Below are 19,314 nucleotides of genomic sequence, written 5' to 3' on the forward strand. Positions count from 1 at the left end.
GACCCCAAACATCTGAAAAAATTAATTGCAAGGGTTTGGTAGACACACTAGTGGATATGGGATAAGGTAGCTGATGACTCTTAGCTCGTTGACAGGAATCACAAATAGTTTCAATATTGTGCTCACCAACAAACGGGAGCTTATTCTAGTAATTTTTCAACTAAAGAAAAAGAAGCATGTCCTAAACGATCATGCCATCATGTGGATGAAAGCTTGATAGCACTACAAGCTTGTTTATTCAGTCTCCTAAGCTCCGGAATCAACGGGTAGAGTCCACGAACGCATCTACCTCGATAGATAATTCTCTTCGTCACCTGATCCTTGATCAAAAAGAAGTAAGGGTGAAACTCAAGGAAGACATGATTATTAAGAGCAATTCTATGGACGGAGAGAAGACTTTTGTCGGCATTAGGAACATGCAAAATGTTCCTAAGATGGATTTTACGAGAAGGGGTACTAAAACTTGAATGACCAATGTGACGGATCTCCATACCTTCACCACTAGCCGTGTGGATTTGATCCTTGCCGCGGTATTTCTCCTTCATGGTCACCTTCTCGAGCTCGTTGGTGATGTGGTTGGTGGCGCCGCTGTCGACATACCAGTTGGTGTCAATGCCGTAGGAGCCATCTGCAGCCGCCGCCACATTGTCATCATATTGAGAGGAATCGTCATCCTCTTCATAGCGGTACCAGCAATCTTTTGTTGTGTGCCCCAACTTGCCACATATTTGGCAGCAAGGAGCATCAGGGCGTGCACGAGGGTTGCCGCCGCCACGGCGAGTGCGGTTGTTGGAGGAACCACGCCCGCCGCCATTGCGGTAGTTGGAGCCGCCGCCGTTTCCGCCTCCACTGGACCTCCCCCTGCCACGGGAGGAGCCGCCACGCCGAGAGGAGCCGCCACGACCGCGAGAGGCCGAGTTGGCGGAGGATTTGAAGCCGCCGCCGCTAGACTCGTGGAAGTGCACCATCCTCTGATCAAAGTTGGAGAGCATAGCGAACAGCTCGTCGAGGGTGACCGGGGTCACGCGAGCGTCCAGAGCAGAGATCAGAGGCTGGTAGTCAGCATCGAGCCCGTGGATGATGTAGGAGATGAGCTCATCGTCGAGGATCGCCTTGCCCGCCGCGGCCAGCTCGTCGGCATAGCCACGCATGGTGGCGAAGTAGGAGGCGACGGAGAGGTTGCCCTTCTGCGCATTGATGACAGAGGTGCGAATATTGTTGATGCGACTCACCAATTGTGACGAGTACATGCCGGCAAGCGTTGTCCATAGCGCGCCCGCGGTGGTGACCGTGGTCACCGTGAGGAGTACCTCCTTTGTGAGGTTGCCTAGCAGGTAGCCAAGGACCTGCCGGTCCTCCCGGACCCAGATTGGGTGGAGAGGGTTGGGCGTTGAAGTCTTCTTGCCTTCCTTGTCGGTGGTGACGAGCAGCTTTGCCGGCTCCGGTTGGGTGCCGTCGACGTAGCCGAAGACCCCGGCAACTCGCAGTTGGGGGATCATCTGCGTGCGCCATAGCACGTAGTTCGTGCGGGATAGCTTCTCGGTGACCTGGCCATTGAGACTAGCCGGGAGGGAAGCGCCGGAGGAGGAAGACATGGTAGCTTTGGCACAGATGGTTTTTGGTAGCTAGATGAGTTGAAGAAGAGGGGCTCTGATTACCATGTGCGAGCGGTAAAACGTCTTGCCCTTGTCGAGGCGACGTGTTCATGTTATATAGCAGGGGAGCCGAAACCCTAGATGGCTTACATGTGGTTTGAGAGAGAGAGAGAGAGATAAGCGAGAATCTAGGATACATCTTGTGAGAGAAGAAAGGAGGAGATGGTTACAAGAATATCTCAATACAAACTACCTCCTAACCTTATCTCTAATATACCTAGCCTTATCTCTAATATGCCGCATATGATGGTGTTTAACATACTTCATTATGCCTTGAGGCAGTTAGTTGACCTCTCACCTATGTTCATGCAGGGATGTAGCCTACCTGCTCCAGCTTGTTCTTGGAAACCATCAAAGGCCATTGATGGTGATGGAAAAAAAGAAGGAGAAGCAGGTAAAGTGACCTATGTTCAGGCCCACTTCCTCTGTATTTCACAATGTCATGTTCTGTCTTCATTGTTGTTCCTTTAATGCACATCATATTACCCATTTGCAATTGCCAATTGCCATACATGTCCTGTAAATTGAAGGCATATGAGATCGTAATTTTATTATTCCTTTCAGAACTGGAGCGATGTTTCTTGGAAATCACAAAAGGACCAGTGATGGTAATGGAAAAGAAAGAAACAAACAAAAAAAGAGAAGCAGGTAAGATGACCTACCATTTCATTGTTAAAAAACATGAGTGGATGGGCACTTGCTTTTTATTAACTATAGCTTACGCGTCCGCTTCATGTATTTAATCATCGTTTGATTAGTGAGTGCGCTACAGACTGTGGGTACCGGTTAATTTTTCAGCAAGTTGGGCTCAGCTTAAATTAAAAAATGCGAGTGGCTGGATCAGATCCATTCATGTCTTGTTGACCCCCATTGGAGAGTCACGAGTCCTATTTCTCTTACGGTCTAGTGCTGCCTCCGATTCGCCTCTCCTGCGATCTCCCATCCTCCTTCATCGCCGCACTGTTTCCCACAATAACTAGCTTCCGTCATCATCCTTCACCTCTTCATCTGTGTAAGCTTTCTGCCCTTCATTTTCTTTCTTGTGTGAGGTAGTCTTCATTCAAATACATATTCTCCTGCAAAATCAGGAAGAATAATCAGCTTGTAGCGGCTTATCTGTTCACTGATTTATCTCCCTGTTTCCCGCTCTGCAGGTTTTCTACCTTTGATTTCCACTCCCATTCCATTCATCGCCGCACCGGCTGCAGAAGTCCCTCAACACCGCACCTCTTCATCTGTGTAAGCTCTCTCCCATCTGTTTTCTGTCTTGGCAGTTTTAGTCTTCTGCTTGCTCTTTTCTTCTTCAAATACATCCACTAGCACAAAAGCAAGAAGAAGAATCAGCTTGCAGTGGCTCTGTTTACTATATGTTCTGTGTTGCAGCTCACTGATTCATCTCCCTGTTTCCCGCTCCTGCAGGTTTTCCATCTATTGCTACTCCAGAGGCCATCATTATTCGCTTCATTTTTCATCCTAGTGATCCCCTCCCCCAACCACCATCCAAACAGAAGATTCTGTTAACACACACAAATCTGCCTTTAGAGTAATTTTACCTATTAACCATCTTTGCTCTGTTATATTCCCTATTTTCATTCCTCAAAAAAGAAAAAAATCCCAATTTTCCCACCGTGTCTCTTACTACGTCCAATAAAGAAAAAGTAAGAGATTCATCCTTCCCCTCGTCCCACGGCGTGCTTTCCATGGCGGAAGTGGCACTGGCTGTGGCTGGTGTACGGGCTGGCTTACAGTTGGTGGTATCACCAATTTTAAAGAAGCTCCTAGCTGACCCTGCAAGGTGTCTTGGTGTGGACATGGTGAGTGAGCTCCATGAACTGGAGACCAACATCATGCCGCAGTTTGCTCTACTGGTTGAAGCAGCTAACAAGAGCCCACACAGGCCAATGTTGGACAACTGGGTCCAGCAGCTCAAAGACGCCTTCTGTAAAGCTGAGGACCTACTAGATGAGCATGAGTACAACATCCTCAAGCGTGAAGCAGAGAAGGGGAAGGACTCTTTGATAGAACATGCATCTTCCAGTGGTACTATTATGAAGCATGTGCATACTGTGTCGAGCAGGCTGTCCAATCTGCGCCCAAAGAACAAAAAGCTACTCGACCAGCTCAAGGAACTGAAGCTCATACTTGCGAAAGCCAAGGGCCTCCGGGAACTGCTTTGCTTACCTACTGGGGCCTCCGCAATGCCAGCAGCTGTTATTCGAGCGGCCACATCAATAGCACCTCCGAAAGTGATTGGTCGTGACAAGGACCGCGATGATATTACAGATATTCTTACCAAGCCGATTGCTGTTGAGTCAGATACAAGTAGGTTTTCTGGTCTAGCCATTGTTGGACTTGGAGGCATGGGAAAATCCACCTTGGTGCAGTATGTTTACAATGACAAGAGGGTAAAAGAACATTTTCAGGTCAGGATGTGGGTTTGCATCTCGCGCAAACTTGATGTTATTGGCCATACACGGTTGATTATTGAATCAGCAAAAGGAGGGCAGTGTCCATCTGTTGATAATCTTGATACTCTCCAATGCATATTGAGGGACATACTGGAAAAATCAAAGAGATTCCTGCTTGTGTTGGATGATGTCTGGTTCGAAAAAAAGAGCAATGAGGACTGGGAGCAACTACTGGCTCCTCTAGTTTCTCGACACACAGGAAGCAAAGTTTTGGTAACTTCTCGATCTGAGACACTTCCAGCTGCTCTTTACTGTAAGGAAATTATTATTTTGAAAGAGATGGAAAACACTGATATCTTAGCACTCTTGAAGGAACATGCCTTTTCTGGTGCAGCAATTGGAGACCAGAGGTTGCATGAGCAGCTAGAAACGATTGCAGGGAAGCTTGCTAAAAGACTTGGAAGATCTCCACTGGCAGCAAAAACTGTGGGTTCACAACTAAGCAGGAAAAAGGATAAGGCAACATGGGAAGATGCTCTAAGGATTGACAACTTAAGTGATCCCAGTAGAGCACTTTTGTGGAGTTACGAGAAGTTAGATCCAAGTCTGCAGAGGTGTTTCCTGTATTGCAGTTTACACCCAAAAGGCCACTGCTATAAAAGGGATAAGTTGGTTTGCATGTGGGTAGGAGAGGGACTTATTGATTCGTGCAATGTGAACAAGAGAACGGAAGATATTGGGAGGGACTGCTTTGATGAGATGCTCTCAGTTTCATTCTTTCAACCCGTTTACAGAGGTGACGAAGTTATGCACTGGTATGTTATGCATGACCTCGTTCATGATTTGGCCGAGTCATTGTCTAAAGAAGTCTGCTTCAGATTAGAAGATGATAAGATGGCAACAATACCACACACTGTTCGACATCTATCTGTTTGTGTTAAGAGTTTGAAGCAACATAAGCACTCTATCTGCATGCTACATCATTTACGTAGCTTTGTCTGCATTAAACCACTTACAGATGATGCAAGAGACATTTTCCAGCAGGTGCTGCAGAATTTGAAGAAGTGACGTGTACTTATTCTGCAGTTCTACAACAGCAGCAAACTGCCTGATTCTGTTGGTGAATTGAAGCACCTTTGTTACTTGGACGTTGTCCGTACTTCAATCTCTGAATTGCCTGGATCATTGTGTGCTCTTCACCACTTGCAATTACTTCATTTTAGCGCCGATGTTAAAATTTTGCCTGAAAAACTATTCACTTTAAGTAAGTTGAGATATCTTGAAGGTGGTCAAATCCCTTACATTGGCAAGTTAACTTCGCTCCAACATCTCAACAAATTTTGTGTACAAAAGCAAATGGGCTATGAGGTGCGACAGCTGAAAGACCTGAACAACCTTGGAGGCAGTTTAAGTGTCTCAAATCTTGAGAATGTTGCTGGGAAGGATCAAGCCTTAGAAGCAAAGCTACATCAGAAAAATCATCTCGGGAGATTGCACCTTGAATGGAGTGAAGAAAATGACATGACTGAACCTGATAGCTTACATTTGGAAACCCTGGAAGGTCTGGTGCCACCACCGCAAATAAGGGGCCTTACTATCAAAGGTTACAGATGTGCAGAATACCCAGGCTGGTTACTTGAGGATTCTTATTTCCAGAATTTGGAATCATTTGCCCTTGTTAATTGCAGTGCCTTAGAAATCCTACCATCGAATGCCGCTCTCTTTGGGAATTGCTCCTCACTTCGCCTCCAGAATGTCCCATACTTGAAGACATTACCTTCTCTTCCAGCTAGCCTTGAAGAGTTAGTGATTAGGAAATGCATATTGCTTATGTTTATTTCCAGCGATGAGCTAAAACAATATGACCAAAGGGAGAACACCGTGATGACATACAGCCTGAAGTCAAGGCTTTCTTCCACCTGGGAGGTGGATTCGGGATCAAAAATCAAGGACATACTGTTGTCAGAACATTCATCTCTGAAGCGCTTGATGAAATTGATGGATGTTGATATTTCTCATCTTGAAACCATTGAAAGTGCTCTAGAAAGAGAGGGGAGTGAAGTATTGGTGAAAGAGGATATCATCAACGCATGGATATGTTGCCATGTGGAGAGGATAAGACTCATATGTAAAAGGAACATTAGCCTACAACTGGTTCCACCATCAGGGCTTTGTCGGCTTGACCTTTATTCATGTGTCGTTACAGATGAAGCGTTAGCGGTTTGCCTTGTTGGTCTCACTGCATTGAGAAAATTTTCATTAAAAGAGATTATGACTTTGACTACACTTCCGTCACAGGATGTTCTCCAACAGTTGAGAAAGCTTGATGACTTGTGCATCGACTCGTGCTGGTGCCTTAGATCATTAGGGGGGCTGCGAGCTGTTACCACTCTTTCAGGATTTTCTTTATGGAGCTGCCCTTCTGTAGAGTTGACACATGGATCAGATTTTATGCCATTGTCCCTTGAGATACTCAGCATAAGACACTCTGTGGTTGGAGAAGATTTCTTTAGTAGTGACTTGCCGCACCTACGTCGTCTTTCGATGGATGCGTGCAGAAGCTCTTCATCATTGTCGATTGGTCATTTAACCTCCCTGGTAGACTTATCACTACGAAATTTACAAGACCTGTGCTTTCTTGAAGGGTTGTCTTCGCTGCAACTTAGGGCATCTCCAGCCGCGCTCCCAGGAAGGCCTTCCCAGGCGTTTTTCTTGCATCGGCGCCGAAAAATCGGTCCAGTCGCGCCCTCAGGAGCCCGATTTTCGCCGGCCTGGGCCGAAAACAGCGCCGGCGGACCCAGGCCGAACCCGGCGCGCTGGGGGGCGCCCGGGGGCGCCGGGCGAACTTTTTTGGCGCGAAAAAGCCGCTGGCCCGCCGCGTCAGCGACACGGCTCTCTTCTCGCCCCTTCGTCGTCCTCATCGCCTCGTTTCCCGCAGCGAATCAATGCCAAAGCTGCCGCGTTGCCGCGCCGGTCAGCCTGCGCCATTGATGCCTCACGGGCGGCGCAGTGACGGCCGGACGACGCGCGTCCCTCGCCCTCCCTCGCCCGCCACGCGTACACACGGCGGCCACGCGTACGGGCGGCGTCTCGGCCTATATAAGGCGCGCACCAGCGTGCTCGGCGATCACACTCTCTCGCCATCGTCGTTCCTCCCTCTCCTCTCTCTCGCCGTCGTCGTTCCTCCCTCTCCTCTCTCTCGCCGTCTCCACCCATGGCCGAGCGCTTCCCTGGTGACGGCGCGGCGGCGAACGGCTTCGGCCGCCGCCATCTCCACGAAGACGAGGCTCGCCTCCTTTACGAGGCCGGGTACCCGGTCCCGCCGGACATGCGGGTGCCCGGCGCGTGGAGGATCAGCGCCGGCGGCGTGCCGGTGCCACCACCACCCACCGAGGCGGCGCGGCGTGCGGAGATCGCACGCATCCGCGCGTCCCTGCCGCGGGCGGCGAGGGAGGGGCCACGGTACGTCCCCGACAGCCCGCTCTGGGAGCCCTACTTCCAGCGCCTTCACGCCGAGCAGCTCGAGGCCACCAACGGCGTCGTGCCCTCCGGCAGGCTCAACTCCAATGGCCGGCGCCGGTGGTGGGGCGTGCCCGGGCGCACGTTGGAGGCCGTCCTCGAGTACATCAAGGGCGGCAACACGCCGCGCCTCCAGTACCCCGATCCCCCGTCCTTCTCACGCCGCCGGGGAAGCTCCTGGACCCCGAGGCGCATGGAGACCGGGGGGTCCTCCTCGTCGTCCGGCGGCTCGCCCTGCCTCCGCCCCGTCAAGCCGGAGCCCCAGGGCACGCCGGTCAGTGCCCGCACGCGCAGCTCCGGCGTCCGCATCGGCGCCAACGCCTCCCCACCCACCGACCGCTTCGTCCTCGTCAAGCCCAAGCCGGAGCGCGGCCTCCCCACGGAGTACGAGGAGATAGCCCGGCACGGCATCTCCGACGAGGACGCCCTGCGGTGGGCGCGGGACGACTACCTCCGCGACGAGATGGTCCGGCAGCGCCGGGACCTGCAGGAGATCGCCGCCCGCAAGCGTGGGCACGAGGACGAGCACGGCGTCATGGTCCTCGACAGCGACGACGACGACGACGCCCCCGGACCGTCCAACCCGCCGCGCCAACCGGGGGAGGGATGCAGCAGGGACGGCGGAGGCGCAGGCGGGGCCGGCGACGATGACGACGACGACGGCGGCGGCGACTACACGCGGTTCTACCGCCTCCTCGGCATGTAAACCGCGTGGGCGGGCGGCGAGGCGGGCGGCGAGGGAGACGGCGGGGTAGCCCGCGGAAGTTTTTTTCTTCTTTTGTAAAATATGTTTAAGTTTGAACGAACTCGCCGATGTTTGCGTTAAATTTCAGTCGTGTTTCCGCCGTATTTGAATTTTTAAAAAAAACATGGGCGCCGCGACTGGGGGGCATCACGTCCCCAGTGCGCGGTTTAGCGCCGGCGCGCCCCCAGGGGGCGATTTTTTGCCCCTCCCGGGGGGCCAACAGCTGGAGATGCCCTTAGCAGTGCACATTTTGGAGATCTCCCGAATCTTAGTATGACGTGCATCTCACGGTTGCAACTCTGTTCTCTCTATGTTAGCAGCTCCGTAATACTCAACCACATGCTCTCAGCTGAAGGTTTTACAGTTCCAGGAAATCTCGCTGTTGAAGATTGCAAGGAGCGATCCTTTTCATTTGAAAAATCAGTAGATTTCTCAACTGTCGAGTGCCTCTTATTTGCAAATTGTGAAATCAGTTCCTTGCCAGATCTGAAGTGCTTTTCATCTTTGAGGACACTCGGTATCTTTGGATGCCCCAATATGTCATCTTTACCTGATTTGCCATCCTCCCTCTACGACATATTGGTGCGTGGTTCTCAACTCCTGCTGAAGAGCTGCCAATCACCTGATGGAGAAAGCTGGCCAAAGATTGAGCATGTCCGCTCAAAATCTATTTATTAATCTTCATCCAGATTTGCAACTATGTAGAAATAGAAAGGTAAAGTCCTCATCTGCTCGCTCTGAAAGAGATGACGTTTTGTACCTTTTATTTCACAATTTTTTGATCTTTCAGTATGTTAGATGTATTTAAAAGTTCGCTTCATTAATTTTAAAGTTTCCCCTCTTCACTTATTTCGATCAGCAGGGCTCCAGGACACTGCACCTCGTCTCCACTGCCTGTCAGTGAGGTGGAGTGATTCTCTCAAGCTCTCAGCTTGCCGTTGACCCGTCATTTCAGTTTTATCGCCAAATTCTGCGATCACCGCCTTCGACGACTCCACCGTCTTTGCCAAGACGTGTATATAAATACATGTATTGTTATTATTATAAATGTTGTTTTGTTATCCTCATCTCATAGTGTTCATTTTGGTTGTTATTGTACTCGCTTCTATCTTTTGTATGGTGTGATGTACTTCTGGAGAGCACAATCTCCATATACAGTCTTACCTGGAGCCTGTGTGGCTTCTTTTGGATCGCAGCGGAGGCTGCCTTGTCCTTCGGTGCAGAATATGGAGGTTACCTATCTATAAATTATTCATTTGAGCCATTTATACTCGGTACAATTGATGTCTACTTCAGTGGGCTACTTCTATGGATACGCACGGTTTTTACATTGTCAACTGTTGGAGATCGCTCATTCTCAGCTGCATGCTGATATGTTTTGTGTGGTCAGATGTCTTCTCCATGCACCATCGTGCCTGAACTTGTGCAGTAGTATCTTGTGTTGAATCACAGTGGAGGTTGCTTTCTAGTCCTTTGGTTTTTTCTGAACCTTGTAATCAGACCTGGTCTTGTTCATGCTTCTTTCTACGAATGGAGCCTGTGAGCTCTCCTTGTTATTTATTCTGGAAAAAGAAAAGACATTTCTTTTATGAAAAGTGGTTTACAATTATGTCAGCAGCTGCAGAGAAACCACCTTTCCCATACACCCGGGTTTAAGGCATCAATATATTTTTTCACTTCCCATGTACAGTATATACAGCACAGTGGAAGCACTAGGTGCAATAGTAATGTTTTGCCTACCACGTACATTGATAACAGTTGTGTGAGATTAACTGCTTTTCTGAACAAGTTAATAGTGTGCTGTCAGTTACTACCTTCAGCGCAATATCAAAAGAGGAAATTTTTTTCCTTTTGAGAATGACACAACAAATAAACAATCTATGATATGTAGGATGCAGGGGGTCACTACTCACTTCTCTTTAAGAGCATCAATCTTGCTAGCTAGGACATGATCATTAGCTCGCAACAAGTTTGCTTGCACACGGAGAAGGAAAACAAGCAGCAGATCTCTGACAGTATATCACACAATTCGTGACCCAGATGATATTTAGCATCAAAGGCCGAGGCCGACCACAGAAAGTAAACTCTCTCCTAGGCAGCCCAATCGTACATCTATGCAGTAAGCAAATTTGCATGAAAGAAAACCAGAAAAATAGGTAATGCACACTACTGTAAAACAAGTGCCGTGCATGTGGCCCTTGTCGCGTGCAGCGCAGAGCACCGCCCCGTTGACGTAGCCCATCTTGAACTCGGGTGGAATTGGTACACGGTGCTGGCCACCGGTGATGGGGTCGCACACGAGAACCTCATAGTGCAGCCCGGTAGAAGATGAGGACAAGGCCGTGGTGGCACCCTAGCAGTCGGCCCCCCATGTCGAGGTGTGCAGGAAGGACGCGGAGTGTACTTGAGCTTATCATCGCGATTGAAGAAGACACCGAGGAGGGGCGGCTCCCGGTGATGTTGATACAAGAGGCGGAGGAATCTGGGGTCGGTGACGAGGCCTTGCCAGCGCTTGCAGACGGCAAGGGCGCACGCAAGGGAGGACGGCTGCGGCGGGAGACGGAGGAGGATCTCTCCGAGCATGTCGTCGTCTTCCAGCGCCGCCACAGCCAGCGAACCACCGCGGCAGCGGATCATGGCGGTGCCCTCCTCTCTGAGGTGGATCTGGTCTTGGGTCGATCTAGGGTCGTCACATTGAAGTGTGATTGGGCCCCGAAACGTTTTCCTAGGGTTTCGAGTGGCAGGGCGGCGCACGAGGCGATCTCGAGGGCGCAAGTTTTAGGGTTTCAAGATCGCCGGCAATCATCTATCCTGCTCATCCTGTTCCTGTTGCTCGCCTACTCGGGGTGATTAAGGGGGGACCTTGCGTCCTTTCCCACCCTTGGTGGCGTGATAGGAGAGGGGTCAGGGTTGGAATGCCGGGCGAAGATGGCGGCGGAGTCTAGCGCCATGGGAGGAAAGAGAAATCACAACAAGGGGACGGAGACGGTGGAGCAGATGATGGATCGGTTGGAGCTGACGGATAAAGAGAGAACAAAGCTAGTCATTGATGATGAGGAAGAGAAGACGGAGGAGGAGATCTATGCACTGATCGGCAAGGTACTACACCGAAGGGTGCTCCATGTGAATACCATCGGGGATGCGCTACGCCCAGCGTGGGGCAATCCGAAGGGATTGAGTTTCAGGCCGTCGGGGGAGAACGTTTTTGTGGCTAGTTTCATGAACAAAAGAGATAGCGATCGGATCTTGGAGGGAGGTCCATGGATGGTTGGAAAGCACTGTGTGGTGTTGGAGAGGTTTAACATCAGATCGAGGCCCTCTGAACTCAAGTTCGATAGGATCAAGATTTGGGCACGGGTGGTTAACCTCCCATTCAATCTGTTGTGCCCGCCATGGCCAAAGCGCATTGCAGCCATGGTAGGGGATGTTGTTACTCTGGATGCTGATGGGAAGGGCTTTGCGTTTGGAGATTGTCTCAGATTCAGAGTGTGGATTAAGGTAGATGAGCCTTTGATGCGGTGGGTGCAACTGGAGAAAGCTAAAAAGAAGGAGACTGAGTTTTTCGACATCCAATATGAGAACCTGCCCTATTTTTGCTTCTCCTGTGGTAAACTGGGGCATGCAGAGTTGGTATGCCCTACACCGGCAGGGAGAGATGAGTATGGGAGGCCACCATACCGTGAGGCCTTGAGGTATTTGTCAAACAAGAACAAGAGTTGGGGCAATGTACCAACCTATAAGTATGAGGCCACCGGAGATGAAGGGAGGCACAATGCATCAGAAGATGTGCAAGAAGAAGTGGAACCGGGTGATGAGGTGACTTCACCAGAAAAGACAGGGAGGGGCAAGGTGAGGAATGCGATATACCAATTTAATGCTAGAGGCAGAGGCTCGAATGGAAGGGGTGGGCGCACGGGACGTGGCCACAATGGGGTGTATCGGAGGGTTGATATGAATAGCGCGGCCGCACATGGTGGAGGACACAACAAGTTGCTTCTGCAAGATTCTGAAACTGTGTTAAGGAAGAGGCAAAGTGAGGAGCACGAGTCGTCGGACTCAAGAGAAGATAGTCGTGATTCAAAGAAAAAGAAGGCAGAGGAAGAGGCTGCACGAATTCTCGCGGAGGCTGATAATCAGCCCCGCGGGCCGCAATGAGATGCTTGTCTTGGAACTGTCGCGGGCTTGGGAACCCGGAGACAGTTCGAGAGCTTCACGACCTCGTGAAGATGGAAGTTCCCGCCTTGGTCTTCTTGTGTGAGACGAAGATCGAGGGGAAGCGTGTTAGTGAGCTAACGACCAGGCTTGGGTTTGAAGGGTGTTGCCCAGTGAGTAGCGATGGGCTTAGTGGAGGGTTAGCTTTGTTTTGGTCAAAAGATATTGATGTAACCCTCAATAATTACTCGAACCAACATATTGATGTAATGGTTAAGAACGTTGGGAGTGATAATAAAGTTTGGCGGTTCACGGGCTTCTACGCTAAGGCTAGAAGAAGTGAACGCGTCGAAAGTTGGAACCTGTTGAGATGGCTTAAATCTCAGTATAATGTTCTGTGGATTTGTGGTGGTGATTTTAATGAGATCACAGACAATTCTGAGTATTTTGGAGCTCATGATCGGCCAGAATGGCAGATGGATGGTTTTCGTCAGTGTCTTGATGAATGTGAATTACTAGACCTGGGTTTCCAGGGGGTCCCGTTCACTTGGGATAACATGCAGCAAGGCGACGGCAATGTTAAGGTACGGCTAGATAGATTTCTAGCGAACCCGGCAATGATGAGCTTGTACTCGGCATCATTTGTTAAGCATGTTCCTTCCCCAAAATCGGATCATTGTATGCTGGCATTGCAATTGCTGGTTTCACCACAGGGGGCGGGGGAAGGGAGACGCAGATTCATATACGAGGAGGCCTGGCAGCTGGATGAAACGTATAATGATACAGTGGTCCAGGGTTGGCCCCGGGGAGCGGGGTCGCAAGGTTTGCATGGGCTAGGAGAGGCCCTATCGGCAATGCAGATCCGTCTTACAGACTGGAAAACAAAGAAGTTTGGTGAGGTGAAACGCAAGATCAAAAAGATTCGTAAGGAATATGAGAAAGAGAGATCGAACTCCTTATTCAGGGGGCCGACGGGAAGAGAAAAAGACTTAGCACGACAGCTCTCTGATCTCTTGCACAAAGAAGAAATTATGGCTCGACAGAGATCGAGGGCTGATTGGCTAAAGGCAGGCGACCGCAATACGGGCTTTTTCCAGGCGCAAGCGGCAGCCCGCAAGAGTAGGAACCGTATACGCAGTCTCCAAGCTGCGGATGGTTCGCTATGTGAAACCAAGGAAGCGATACATGCCGAAGTACAACAGTTTTACACGGAATTGTACACGGCTCAAGAATATACAGAAGTTGAAGCAGTTCTTCATCATGTGCCACATAAAATTACAGATGCTATGAATGAACGACTTGTCAGACCGTTCAAAGAGGAGGAGGTGAAGGCTGCATTGCTGGCTATGGGACCTACAAAGGTGCCCGGATGTGATGGGTTTCATGCTGGATTCTATCAGAAACATTGGGAGCTGATTGGCCCAGATGTTACACTGGCTGTCCTCAATTTCCTCAATGGAGGACAAATGCCGAATGAAGTGAACACTACGGTTATTGTGCTTATACCCAAGGTGAGAAATCCGCAGAATATCACACAGTATAGGCCAATTTCTTTGTGCAATGTTCTGTATAAGCTTTGCTCTAAGGTGCTAGCTAACCGGTTAAGGGAGATTCTTGATGAGATAATTGCAGAGGAGCAAAGTGCATTCGTTCCAGGGAGACTTATTACCGACAACATCCTAGTCGCCTATGAATGTGTTCATTCCATGAGGAGGAAAAGGGGTAAGAAGGGATGGTGTGCGGTTAAAATAGATATGATCAAGGCGTATGACCGAGTAGAATGGGCATATTTACAGGGAATTATGCATCAACTTGGCTTTCATGAACGCTGGATATCACTTGTTATGTCTTGTGTGACCACCGTGAGTTTCCAAGTGAAGGTGAATGGTGAGCTACTGCCGGCTTTCTCGCCCTCTAGAGGATTTCGACAGGGAGATCCCATCTCGCCCTACTTATTTCTCCTTTGTGGGGAGGGCCTCTCTTGTATGTTGCAAAACTATGATGGAGGGTGGATTGATAGGGGCATCAGAGTTAGTAACACTGCCCCATGGATCTCACATCTGTTATTTGCAGATGATTGCTTGATCTTTATGAAGGCTGATTCCAGAAGTGCCACAAGGTTGAATGATATACTTGAACAATATAGTGTGGGCTCTGGACAGAGTGCCAATAAGATGAAAAGCTCGGTATTTTTTAGTCCTAACAGCGGGGCTTCTGTTAAGAGGGGTGTTAAAAACGCTCTTCAGATACATCGCGAGGCTATGTCGGAAAAGTATCTTGGCCTTCCTACGGCGGCGGGCAGAATTACGGAGCAAAACTTTGAACATATCAATGAGCGGTCGAGGGCAAAGGTGCAAGGGTGGTGTGAAAGGAAGATGTCTTGTGCTGCAAGAGAAGTTCTCTTAAAATCTGTTGTCCAAGCTCTACCGGCCTTCTCTATGAGTTGTTTTAAACTCACAAAAGGCTTGTGCAAGAAACTGACAGCAAACATGTCAAAATATTGGTGGGCTGGAACACTAGATACGAAGGGAATGCATTGGCAATCTTGGGAGAAAATGTGCATTGCAAAATCAAAAGGAGGGATCGGTTTTCGTGACTTTGAGACTTTCAATGACGCAATTCTAGCAAAACAGGCATGGAGAATACTTGAAAACCCAAACAGCCTGTGTGCTCGTGTGTTAAAGGGAAGATACTTCCCAAATGAGGAGTTTCTTACAGCCGGATGCCCCACGAGTGCATCAAAAACTTGGAAGGCTATTATAAAAGGAAGGGAGATGCTCAAGTCGGGTCTGATCCGGCGAGTGGGAGACGGGACTACGACTGAGGTTTGGCACGATCACTGGATCGATGGAAGCTGTTCCATGAAACCATTGGGAGCGCTGAAACCGAACTCCATTCAGCTAGTCTCAGACTTGATTGATCCTGTTTCTAATCAGTGGAAGACTGAGCTGATCAGGTCGGTATTCTTACCCCCTGATGTGGATGCCATTTTGGCTATGCCACGGCCGAGGACAGACGGAGCAGATTGCTGGGCATGGGCGTGGGAGAAGTCCGGCCTATTTATTGTACGCTCGGCGTATGGGCATACAATGGAAGAAAAGCGGCAGATGACGGTGATAGAGGGCTCATCGGCTGGTGAGGAAGGAACATGGCGAGCTCTGTGGAAACTTAATGTTCTGCCCAAGATTAAGGTATTTTGGTGGCGAGTGCTAAAGGGTTTCCTACCCAGCTATGGAGAACTTAAGCGGAGGCATATAAAGCAACTACCAAACTGCCCAATGTGTGGCCATGATAATGAAACCCTGGTTCATTCATTGATGGAGTGTGACCATGCTAGGCGCTTCTGGGAAGCGGCAGAGCGATTCTTTGATGTAGCCATGCCAAGACTCAACCCAATAACTTGGTCCCGGGATATACTGGACCATAACATGATAAAGAAGGAGGCAGCGGCAATCATGATAACAGTGATGTGGGCAGTGTGGCATTCAAGAAATAGCTACACACATGGTGAGAAGCAGTACCAACCAATGCAATCCATGATAACCATAGAAGAGATTGTTCGAGCTCTGGAGGTTCCAGCAACCGGCAGGATTCAATCTACTACCCAACCAAGGTGGAAGCCACCGGATGTAGGATGGATGAAAATCAATACAGATGGAGCTACGGAGTCAGAGCATAGAAGAGGTGGTGCAGGTTTCGTAATCCGGGATCACCAGGGGGCGTTCGTGAAAGCAGGGTGTTCACGCTACGATGGAGTTTCGGACCCCTTCACGATCGAGCTTCTCGCCTGCAGAGATGCGCTTGCAACAGCGCATGATTCTGGCCTTGAGTACGTGGAAATGGAGACGGACTGTCAGCAAATTCAGATTTTATGGGCTGCCCCACAGAAGTCGAGTTGTTTCCATATCATCAGAGAGATGCGGGATATGAGTAATTTCTTTCAGGGATTCAAGCTTCGGTATGCTAGCCGTCGGACTAATTCGGCAGCCCACCGTGTAGCTAGGCATGCATTAAAGCTTTCTGTATCTATGCTTGTGTACAATGTAATCCCTGGGTGGCTGACTGAAATTATGCAGTCAGACATGCTAGCGCCTAATGAATAAAGAGCCGTAAGGGCGTTTTAGCTCAAAAAAAAAAACATTGAAGTGTTAAATCCTCGCCCTTCGTTCCCTGTCGTTTTTGATATATGAAAGATATTTTTTTTTCTTTCTGATATCAGTTTTGTCAGAGTATGCTCCATCACAACAGACGGCCTTGATCGATTGCTTCTCGCGGCCACTATAATGTCAGTATAAATAAACCCCGTTGAGCTGAAATAAATTGAATCTCCAAGGTTATGTTTTTTCATCTTGTTTGTTTATTTTCTCGCCAGATGTTAATTCTAGTGAAGCTTCGCCAGTCCACCCTGATGGACCTACGTACACATATTACCATGCCAAAAAATATGTGTTCCCTCAGCAGCATAAAATTATTTTTTCCAAGTACAGTTGAACCATAAACCCTAGTATCATGTAGGCTAGGAACAACCAACACATTACTGACATATCCTAGAAGCTGATCCACGGCTGGACTTTCTTGTAGTGTCTCGCCGTGCATACTTTTGCTCTCAAATTGTTATGTCTAATGATGTGAACCGGATACTTGCTCAACCGTGAAAGTAACACCTGTCATGCATAAACAACATACAAGACTCACTCACCTGTCAACTGTCATTATTTTCCGAAATAAAAAAAATCAATTTCTTAAACCAAATCATGCTTTCAAAACGTAGGAATTTCAAATTTTCTTCACCTTTTTAAAAATATTCAAATTTATAAAAAACCAATTCAAAAAATGTTCTCGATTTCAAAATAAAATACAATTTTCAATACATGTTAGTTATTTCACAAAAAAGTTCAGAATTCCAAAAAATATACTGGTTTAAAAAATTATTCGTGGATTTTAAAAAATGTTCGCATTTTTATAATTTTTTAGGTAGTTTCCAAAATGTTCCCATTTTTTTAAAAAATACGAAATATTCAGAAGATTGTCTGAGTGTTCAAATTTTGTTTAGAATTTTAAAAAATGTTCCCATTTAAAAATAATTGTTCACAGTTTCAAAAAAAGTTAAAATTTTCATTTTTTGTTAAGAATTTTAAAAAATCTTTCTGCTTTCAAAATTGTTCATAAATTTCAAAACAATGGTCGCATTTTCAAAAAGCCTTTCACAACTATAAGGGTGTTCGCATTTTAAAAAATATTCATTTTTCAACAAAAAAGCGTCTGAAATTTATATAAATCGGATTTACCACTGTTGTTGGTGCTTAATATATCTCGTTGTTTTATAGACTCAAAGCCTCAGTAGTTGCGATGGCTAGCAGCTTGCAGTCATAATCTTTGTTTGATTTTATCGCGAGCGCTTGAGTTTTGGCATTTTTATTCTAGCACTTTAGTACGTGTATATGTTGCTGGGCCGTCCACTACTGGGGAAAAGGTTTTTAACGACCACATATTTTTTTGGTCGTTATTTTTGTAATTACGTGATGGTGTGTCGCCGTTGACTGTGCGGAAATAATGGCCACTTTTATTATCGTTGACTATATTTTCATGGTCACCAGAATGTCAATAATGACCACTTTTTCCTTTCACCATTCATAGAATCATTATATTTTCAGAACATTTGAAAACATCAAAGGATTCCGACATCCTTTAATTAATCGAAATCATAGAGATTAACAAAATACCAACATTCAATTCTGGAATTAGAATATCATTCAGCAAATATGAATCAGAACACTCTAGATGACTAATGTATGTAGTCCTCATGTCTAGCAGCTGCAGCCGAGGGACACCATCATAAGTTTGATATTTGAATGTATATCATTCTTCCTGGGCGATAACAGTGCCCTCATTCTTTTATATTCTGTCCTGCCAAACACACTAGCACTAGTAGAAAAAAGGGGCTTTGGTCCAGGCCGGGTAACCCCATTAGTCCCGGTTCAGTCCAGAACCGAGACCAATGGGTGCATTAGTCCCGGTTCGTGCGGCTAAGGCATTAGTCTCGGTTCACCTGGGCCCTTTAGTCTCGGTTCATGCCACGAACCGGGACTAAAGGGTGCGATGCCCATTAGTCCCGGTTGGTGGCACCAACCGGGACTAAAGGTCTAACCATTAGTACCGGTTGGTGCCACCAACCGGGACTAATGGCCTTTGAGGCATTAGTACCGGTTCGTGGCACGAACCGGTACTAAAGGTCCAATTTTCAAACTCTCCACCCCCCCCCCCACCGTGGACCGCCTTTTCAGTTTTAGAAAAAACAGAAGAAAATGATGGAAATGTCAAAAAAATAGAATAAAATAAGTTTCACATGTGATATGTGGTCTAGTTGTTTGGAAAATTTAAAAATATGAATTTCGACTTTATTTACAAAATCTCTCTGGAATTTGTAAAATGGGCATAACTTTAGATGGGTGACCGTTCGGGAAGTTAGATGATTTGGAATGATGAGGGGTGATTAGAGATTAAATTGAGCAGTGATGAGAGGGGTGATTAGAGATTAGAGGTTAAAATAAATCAGAAATTTGAAAATAAAAAAGATTCAAAAAAATTCAAAAAAAAATTCAAAAAAAAATTCAAAAAAAAATAATCAGAAAATTACCTTTAGTACCGGTTGGTGTTACCAACCGGGACTAAAGGTGGACCTCCAGGCAGCGGCCACGTGGAGGGCCTTTAGTCCCGGTTCTGGTTTGAACCGGGACTAAAGGGTCAGGGCATTAGTACCGACCCTTTAGTCCCGGTTCAAGAACCGGGACTAAAGGCCCTTATGAACCGGGACTGCAGGCCCTTTTTCTACTAG

The 19,314-nt window shown here is 47.8% G+C and overlaps 1 pseudogene across 1 annotated transcript in view; it reads left to right on the forward strand.

Annotated features, from left to right (window-relative positions):
• The window catches only part of LOC125524967 (disease resistance protein RGA2-like), a 31,938-nt pseudogene extending 22,365 nt beyond the window's left edge, over positions 1-9,573 (forward strand). Inside the window, exons 6-12 of the transcript XR_015612382.1 lie at positions 1,968-2,049; positions 2,220-2,667; positions 2,810-2,894; positions 3,075-6,730; positions 7,002-7,008; positions 8,575-9,042; positions 9,190-9,573. The product of XR_015612382.1 is annotated as a disease resistance protein RGA2-like (transcript). The remainder of the gene's footprint in view (positions 1-1,967; positions 2,050-2,219; positions 2,668-2,809; positions 2,895-3,074; positions 6,731-7,001; positions 7,009-8,574; positions 9,043-9,189) is intronic.
• Positions 9,574-19,314: the final 9,741 nt, after the last annotated feature.

This window comes from Triticum urartu, chromosome 7A (assembly GCF_056163025.1).
Source record: "Triticum urartu cultivar PI428250 chromosome 7A, HENAU_Tu73, whole genome shotgun sequence".
NCBI classification, from domain to species: Eukaryota; Viridiplantae; Streptophyta; class Magnoliopsida; order Poales; family Poaceae; genus Triticum; species Triticum urartu.